This window comes from Triticum dicoccoides, chromosome 3B (assembly GCF_002162155.2).
Source record: "Triticum dicoccoides isolate Atlit2015 ecotype Zavitan chromosome 3B, WEW_v2.0, whole genome shotgun sequence".
NCBI lineage: Eukaryota > Viridiplantae > Streptophyta > Magnoliopsida > Poales > Poaceae > Triticum > Triticum dicoccoides.
In genome coordinates this window covers 473,830,122-473,839,671 of record NC_041385.1, presented here as the reverse complement: position 1 = coordinate 473,839,671, position 9,550 = coordinate 473,830,122, and positions in this window count along the sequence as shown.

The window sequence follows — 9,550 nt, the reverse complement described above, 5'->3', positions numbered from 1 at the left end:
AGTGAGCGGTGGCGTTGCCTCTGGATGAACAGGAACCCATGGTGTAGAGGGCTGGATGAACAGTAGACGGTGGAGGGGTGGCCATGGAGGGGTGGTTGAACAGGACCCCGTGGTGTGGAGGGCTGGATGAATAGTAGACGGTACGCCAGGCCCCTCCCGATCAACAGGACCCCGTTTCGAACGTGGCCGGTCGAACACAAGGCCGTTTCCTCCGTTGTGCGATACGCCAGGCGTCGTTTCCATTGCCTGTTCCGTCCAAGCCCTCCCGATGAACACGACCATGCATTCCGTTCCGACCCAGCCGGTTGGCTCCCCATGAACACGACGACGACGTTGTTTCTCCGTTCCGACCCAGCCATGTACGTATGCGCGATAGGCGTTAGAGACCCTGCCCGTATGTACGTACGTGGCCGTATTTTCTTTCTTGCACTCTAGTCGCTGTACGTACGTGTACATGCTACGTGTGCGCCTCTACTATGACACGTGCACACCTCTACATCTATGACACGTGCGTGCCTCTACATCGACCAGTATGTATGTACACGTTCGCGACCAGAATTACAACGCTACGTGCGCTTATACCAGGTGGGTCCCGACTGTCAGGCACTTCCTTGCGTGCGAAGATGTAGATGGTGGGTCCCAGCAGTCAGGGGGCGAATCGTTTTTTTTGCCCAGATGCACTTCCTTGCGTGTGAAGATGTAGTTGGTGGGTCCCAGCAGTCAGGGGGCGAATTGTTTTTTTTTTGCCCGGACGCACTTCCTTGCGTGTGAAGGTGTAGCTGGTGGGTCCCAACAGTCAGGGGGGAAACATTTTTTTCGCAAAATATGGTGGCTCATCCGGTGGGTCCCCGCTGTCAGGTGGAGGAATAATTATTTTGCGCGTAGTAAGGAGGCACTTCCTTGCTGCGGCCGTGGACCCAACTGTCAGCCTCTCTACGCACAGTCCACATCCGATGGAAGTCGTTCCTTGACCATGTTGACCACGCCGCGTCGAGAGCACCAGGGCGGTGGAGATGGCGAGGCCTAGGAAGGGGACGACGCGGAGCCGGGGAAGACGCGGCAGTGGATGCCCACACGTAGAGGAGTACGAGGGTTCACTGATTCACTGCGGTGTGAGGCTGCCGTCGCCGCAGAATAACAGGGGGTGTGGGTGAGTAGAGGGATGGCCTAGCCAGCGGTGGGAGTAGTACGGGGCGGTGAGGCCTCCACCGCATCGCAGCCGGCCAAGGGAGGCAGGAGCACGAGGCACGACCGGCGCTGGTTTGGGCAGCTGGAGCAAGAAGACTAGAGGTTGAAGAAGCACTACGACCGTTGGATGGACATCATACGGTTACTAGAGCTAGAATCGTGCATATTGACTAAGTTGACAAAGCCCTCCGTCCCCATCAACTTAGTAGGCCCACAAGTCAGCCTGCCACTATACTGGGTCCCAGCTAATAGGGGGAGTATTCATTTTTTTGTGCGTAATAAGGAGACACTTCCTTGCGTGCAAAGATATATAGCTGGTGGGTCCGAGCTGTCAGTGGCGGTAACGTTTTTTTCACGAAATACCGAGGCCCTTTCGGTGGGTCCCCGATGTCAGGTGGAGGAATCATTATTTTGCGTGTAATAAGGAGGCATTTCCTTGCGTGCGGCCGTGGACCCAGCTGTCGGCCTCTCCACGTACAGTCCACTTCAGATGCATGTCGGTCGTTGACCACGTTGACCAGGCCGCGCCGAGAGCACCAGGGCAATGGACGACGGCGAGGCCTAGGAAGGGAACGACACGGAGGCAGGGAAGACTCCGCAGTTGTTTCCCACGCAGAGGGGAGCACGACTGAACGAGGGTTTACTGGTTCGTCTGCCGTCGCTGGAGAATAACAGCAGGTGTGGGTGAGTAGAGGGATGGCTAGGCCAGCGATGGGAGTACGGTGGGGCGGTGAGGCCTGCGCGGCAGCACAGCCGGCCGCGGGGAGGAGGGAGCAGGCAGTCCCGTCGGCGCTTGTTTGAGTGGCTGGAGCAGGAAGAGCAGAGATTGAAGAAGCACGACGGCCGTTGGATGGCCATCCAATAGTTACTGCTTGTGCGTCAACCTTTTTTTAGGAAAGCCTCAAATCTGTGGAAAACAGCATACAACCCATCTGCCATTATTTCTAATAATTTATAGGCCATTTGCTAATTGTTAAGGTTTTGTTTAGAGCCCATATTCTTTTTGTTAGCATTACACCCCATATTGTGGCCATGGTTAAAAAATTATACGAAAGTTTGCATATTTCGGTGCGGTCCGAACTGTTTTTAATCCCGAAATTTCGACTCACATTCAAACTGATTTTAAAAATAAATGTATATCAATATAAAATCCAACAAATTCTCCAGACATAAAAATTAATGTAATTTAAAATCTCGAAATGAAAAAAAAGATATTTGAAACTAATTGCCGGTTTGATGTGTTTTAAAAATGTACAGCCCATTTCTCATTACTGATAGGCCATTTTCTCGGCCAGCCGAATGAAGCTCTCCTCGTCTTGAAAGATTTGCAGCCCAACAGGCCTGACAAAGCGACTTACTTGGCAAATCACAAAAAAACTGGGCTGTGGCCTTGGACCCAGCTGTCAGCCTCTCCACGTACAGTACTCTTCCGATGGAAGTCAGTCATTGACCACATTGACCACGCCGCGCCGAGAGCACCAAGGCGGCGGACAACGGCGAGGCCTAGGAAGGGGACGACAAGGATCCGGGGAAGACGCGGCAGTGGATGCCCACGCGGAGAGGAGTACGAGGGTTCACTGGTTCGGCTGCGGCGTGAGGCTGCTGTCGCCGCAGAATAACATGGGGTGTGGGTGAGTAGAGGGATACCCTGGACCAGCGGTGGGAGTAGTAGGGGGCGATGAGGCCTCCGCGGCATCACAGCCGGCCACGAGAGGCAGGAGCACGCGGCACGACCGGCGCTACTTTGGGCGGCTGGAGCAAGAAGACCAGAGGTTGAAGAAGCACTATGGCCGTTGGATGGACATCATACGGTCACTGGAGCTAGAATCGTTCATATTGACTAAGTTGACAAAGCCCTCCGTCCTCGTCAACTTAGTAGGCCCACAAGTCAGCCACCCACTATAGTGGGTACCAGCTAGCAAGGGGTATTCATTTTTTGGTGCGTAATAAGGAGGCACTTCCTTGCGTGCGAAGATATAGCTGGTGGGTCCGACCTGTCAGCGGGGGGGGGTGTTTTTTTCGTGAAATACAGAAGCCCTGCCCACATACAGTGCACGTATAGTGCGTAATAAGGAGGAACTTTCCTTGCGTGCGACCATGGACCTCGTGGGTCCCAGCCGTCAGGCTCTCCACGTACAGTCCTCTTCCGATGACTCTCGTATGTTGACCACGCCGCGCCGAGCGCACCGAGGCGGTGGACGACGGGAAGGCCCCAGACTAGAACGACCCGGAGATGGGGAAGACGCGGCAGTGGAGTCGCAGACGGAGAGGAGTGGGTAACTTGACTGGTTCGGGTGCGGGGTGGGCCTACACTCGGCAGAGAATAACATGAGGTGCGGAGTGGAGGGATGGCCTGGCCGTCGGCGGGGTAGCGTTTCGCTGAGGAGCGCAGAACAATGCTGCTGGACACCGAAGGCTAGAGCAGGCGGTTCCGGCTACGCTGGGGGAAGAAGACGAGAGATTGAAGAAGAATGTCGGCCATTGGATGTAAATCCAACGCCTTCTTAGGCTTCAACCTACTGGCCCACATGTCAGCCAGTCCATTTGTTTTTTAGTCCATTTGGTGGGCTGGGTGAAACAATGATGTAGCATCTATGCAGCCTGTTTAAATCCCATTTGCATTTTTCTCGAAATCCGCGGACTTGCTGGGCTGGGTGAATATCATGTTGGGCTAGACGGAGAAATGTTATAAAAACATAAACACATGATTGCACGTCAGTAAAATATTTTCAAGCTTATGTACGCAATCACTAGGAGTTAACTTGGCAAGTTATATATAAACAATTATTATTATTATTTTGAAAGAACTTTCAACTTACGAAATAAAATATCATTTTAATTTGATGAGTTAATAGTACGTGGGGTATTATTATTTTTTAGGCTAGACGTGCGACAATTGAGTTGGTTCTAGGGGAAAGTACTGGGAGAAAACTCAGTTTACATCAAAAACAAAAGTGGGAGAAAATTCAGAGACCTGCTGGGTCCACCCGAGGAGAGGAATATGTTGGGAGGAAGGAGATTCAAAGCGCGGCAGCCGAGTGAACTAGTTTTTTACAGACAAGTGAACTAGTTTACATACATTAGCAAATAGCCACTAAAAAAAGCAATCAGGTTAATGGGTTCTTAAAAGAAATATTTTGTACAAAACAGATAATTACGTCACATAAGCTAATGCATCAAACACTCAGATGATAAAGGTGCTTATAAACAGATAAAGTACAACATCTAGACCTTCTGGCGCGCTTGATCATGACGCTGCGGCTGTCCGTGTACTCGTCGGTTACGAGAAGCAGACACGCCCTCATGTCCAAGATCTTCCTGTACATGTCGTAGCATGCGTATGCGTCCTTGGCCGGGTAGGTTATGTACGTTAGATTCAGAGGTACCTCCCACGTGTTCAGGTCGTCTTCTTTCATGTTGGCGTATCAGGGGTCGATGATGGTCTCAGCGAGGTCGACCACGGAGTCCTTCTCCTGCCCGTTGTTGATGATCTTGTATTTCTTCTGGATGTCGACAAGCTTGTTGCACCAGATGGCCGAATCATCGCGTTCTTCCTTCTCTCCGCCGTAGCGAAGGTGTAGTCGGCGCTGCCGATGAAACGGGCGAATGCTCCAGAACCTGGAGCAGCCATAGGACTGAGGCGAGGCAGAGCTTCACCGAGTCCGTATCATTGGTGTACATCACATTCAACTTGGTGCAACCATAGGACTGAATGGCGAACTAACTCCTTGCTGAAGTCCATATCCAGCAGGCTCACCCCTCGGATCGCCATTGGAGTCTCTTCGAGTGAACGAGTGTGTAGGCGGTGGCAGCAGTTCGTTTTTCAGCTCTAGGGGAACTGGATTCAACAGTAAGCTGAGTGTGTACATGCGACAACAGTTACTACCCCTCCCTCGTCCGCTGCACGCCCGGCAGAAGATGCACCCTCGGCACATTAAAACGCCTCCATTAAGAAACCTACTCCGGCCACACATCGGTTCATGAGCGGGTCTGTATTGGTACTGTAATAACAGGAGTTAGTGGTCACTTTACTTAAATTTAATTAGCTTTAGTAGAAATTTATATTTAAAACAAGCAATTCATTGGCTCGTTCTATTAGTGCCATGGGATCAACATGCACAACAATTAGAATTATTATTCTCAGGACGCACACGATCAGCACATTTGTCGCACTTTCACAAAGATAATACTACCAAGTTTGAATTGTTTGTTATGGTTGTTGTCCTCTGCATCATCATGTCGTGTTTCCCAGCTTGCAAGATTCAGAACCAACAAATAAGATCCAAATAATAAGTACAACAAAGATGCCTACACATCTCATTGATTCCCAGCTTGCAAGATTTAGAACCAACAAATAAGATCCAAATAATAAGTACAACAAAGATGCCTACACGTATCATTGATTCCCATCTTGCAAGATTCAGAACCAACAAATAAGATTCAAATAATAAGTACAACAAAGATGCCTACACATCTCACTGATTCCTAGCTTGCAAGATTCAGAACCAACCCATTAGAGCCTTTTGATAAAGTGAGTATCGGGATTAAATCCATCTTGGCTAGCCATGTCATACAATCAAAGAACTTGGCGAATGCTCTTGATCGTCACAACATCTGTAGTAGAGTATTCCTGTTTGCACAGCATGTTTGCATAGCACAAACAAGGAAACATGAGAGCATGATTTTGCTTTAGTTGAACCATTTTGTGAAGTTCCACCAAAATTGAGAGATGTTGCTCTTGACCGTCACAACATCTGTAGTAGAGTATTCCTGTTTGCACAGCATGTTTGCATAAGCACAAACATGGAGACAGGAGAGCATGCTTTCACTTTAGTTTAACCATTTTGTGCAGTTCCACCAAAATTGAGAGATGTTGCCGACGTGACATTTTAGTTGAACTGCACAAGACACTCATTCCAAAAAAAAGTGTTTTGTGTAGTTCACCAAAAGGTCACAATAGCAACAAGGTGAAATGGATATCCCTATCTGCACAAAATGATAGAAAGTAAACAGTTGCTGGTCAATAAGAATATACGAAACATATACAAAATGAAAAGAAGCATCTTAATTATGTTCATGGCAATCACGCAAGGACAGTAGAAATTTTAAAACGTCAGCAATGCTTCATGTTACCAGAAGCATTACGATCAACAATGAGATTCCTCACATATGGGATTACTTTAATGGTGGCATTGCTTGTTTACTAGACACAGTAAATCAACAGCAGCTAAAGAGTTGGTTTAAGGGCATGGGACCGTGGGGACACCAGGACACTCACAGCGTAAAGGAGCAACTTACTTATCATACTGGGGAAACAACATGAGTGCCATTTGTAACACAGTTTAATTGCATCTTATCACTGGAGGCATTAGATTAACAATAACACTGGTTAGACATGTCCCTAAGGTAACAGTGTGATCGCTTCATTTTACATGCGCCCTTACAGCAAAAGGTTGGTTTACCCGCAAAAAAATAGCAAAAGGTTGGTATAAGGACATGCGACAGTGGACGCATCAGCATAATGTACCTACAAGGAGGCATAAAGTGGTGATGCCGAGCTTGTTCACGATATGTGAGGGCAGCAAACCTAATCCTGGAGACCTTTTACTATGTGAGGGCAGAAAATCTAATCCTGGAGGCCTTTTACTATGTGAGGGCAGCAAATCTAATCCTGAGACCTTTTACTATGTGAGGGCAACAAATCTAATCCCGAGACCTTTTACTATGTGAGGGCAGCAAATCTAATCCTGAGACCTTTTACTATGTGAGGGCAGCAAATCTAATCCTGGAGACCTTTTACTATGTGATGGCAGCAAATCTAATCCTGGACATACTCTCTTGACTTGTCCACCAACTGCCACTTTCTATCCTTTTTTCAACCAATAATAGATTTGTTCCTTATCCAGTTTGTACTGCGTTTTCCCATTATTTCCCTTTTCAACCAAGAGACCGGTTGGGTATCCGGTCTCTACTACTTTCACCATATTATTTCCTCTTTGAATCAAGTCCTAGATTCATGCTACAACTTTCCCCCTTTCTTTGTTGTTTGAACAAAGCCCTAGATTCGAATGCATGAAGTAGGTTTACCTCTAATAATACTAAAAATTTAGGTGGCTTTGAAGAGCTGATGGGAGTAGAAAAAGATGCACATGCAGACACGTGGGGAGCTGGGACAGTAGAGCAAGGCCGCTTTCGAAGAACTTATACCTGAGGGTCGCCGGGATGTCGGCGGCGACAGGTCGGATCTGCGGACAATACGGCAGGGAGGAAGAAGAGTTGGAGGACCTCCCAAGCCGGCGCTGTGTCGGAGAGAACATCACGGGCAGAGGATCGGGCCCCTGCGGCAGATGTGGGTTTCCTCCCTCGGCGGCGATGACCGCGTGAGCGATGCACCTTTTTGTCCTCTACACACACCGGTCGAAGGGATCCGGCCGGATCTGTGACCAGCGCTGAGCAGAGAGAAAATGTCGCTACCGCTGTCTTGTTTATATCTGGAGAGGATGAGAGAATGAAGAGAGCAACCCTAGTAAAGCAAGCGCTCAGGCCCCTGCGTCCATATATAGTGGAGTGATTATCTTTTTTCTCTCCACAACAAGCGTTTCAATTTGTGTACGTGGCATTAAAGAAAAGAAACTCTCTATTTAAGGTGATTACTCTATGACTCCTACTTACTACTACTACAGTACTACCTCCGTCCTGGTTGATAGGTCCCTTTTATAGTTTGTGCCAAATTATGAGTAAATATTTAACTAACAAAATGTTAATGCATGTCAAGAAAAATTATCTCATTGGATTTGTATTTGAACATAGTTTTGAAAATATAATGTTTGGTGACATGCGTGAACATTTTCTTAGTTTAATTTATGGTCAAAATTTGGCACAAAATACAATGGGGACCAATAAACCCGGACAGAGGTAGTATTGTTCACTTGTGCTCCCTGCCCCTCCATTCATTGAACAACCCCACGGGTGAATAAACATACAGTAAGTACTGTATTTATATAGAACGAACAAGCTCGAACTATTTTTGCGTAGTTCAAAGTTGAGGGTGGGGCTTTTCCCGAGCAGTACCCGCGGAAGTTTTCGGGTAGGCGGTTTGACAGAGAGGCGAGGAGGGTGAGCGAGTGCGGCTGTGTGATTTGACGGCGCGTTACTGCTGGAAAGACTTGTGATATGACCACTCACTATAGTCATGAATTACTGGCGCTCCGTCCGGGGTGATGCCCCCCCTTCCGTTCCACGCTCTAATCTGGTGCATGACACGTCGACCTGGATGCTGGCTCTCCCACATGTCGGAGTAGTAAGAAGGAGCAAAGAATGATGCGGTATATACTAGTACTATACTACTCCCTCCGTTCCTAAATATAAGTCTTTGGAGAGATTTCACTATGGACCACATACAGAGAAAAATGAGTGAATCTACACATAAATGGCATCTATATACATCCGTATGTGGTCCACAGTGAAATATCTACGAAGACCTATATTTAGGAACGGAGGGAGTACTACTCAGGTCGGAGGAGTGCGAACCGTGGCAACCCAGTGAACCAGCCGTGCGAACCACGGTAGCCCAGTGAACCAGCAGTAGAAAACAATAATGTGGTGATATGGCCATAAAAAACAATGTGCTATGGTCCACACTGTAGCATGTACAGTAACACTCCTCCTTTGCATTCACATCGTGCTGGCTCTAGTCTGCTTCTCCAATTAATTTCCTCTGCATGTAATTGAGGATGCATCATTGACCGTTCAATGTCTCGGGAACCGCTACCCTCTTCCTCGTTGGCATTCAAGCACCTATGGACCCGTCGACGACGAGGTGCCTATGGTGACTTCGTAAATTTCAAGATGGTAGTGCCGTGTGTGTGTGCGTTCATAGGGGTGAGTGTATGCACGTGTATATGAGCGCTTGCGTCTGTACTGTGTCAAAAAAACGTAAATGCGTGTCAAAAAGAGACTAGTCAGTATACTCAATATTGTGCACCTCAGAGAGGAAAACGATAGAACTAGTACGTATTTATTTACGGTGCAGATTCACTCATTTTGCTCCATATGTATTGTGTCTCGGTGTAGTCTAGTCACTTGTTGAAATCTCTAGAAGGGCAAATACTCCTTTCTGGTTTACAGGGCTATACTAGCAAGTAGTTGTGTGTACTAGTACAATAGTGGGCTCACATAGCAATTTTGTCTCATGCAAGAGCCTGGCTATATGCGTGCTCCAATGTTCGCAACTGCAACGTTCGGTTTGCGCTTGGCTCTTCGCCTCTTCGAGAAGACGAACAATGATGTTACTACTACTGCTTCCACAGTGTCGAATCCACTACTGCATGTCCGTCCACCGCGAGCGGGACGGATAGCTTGT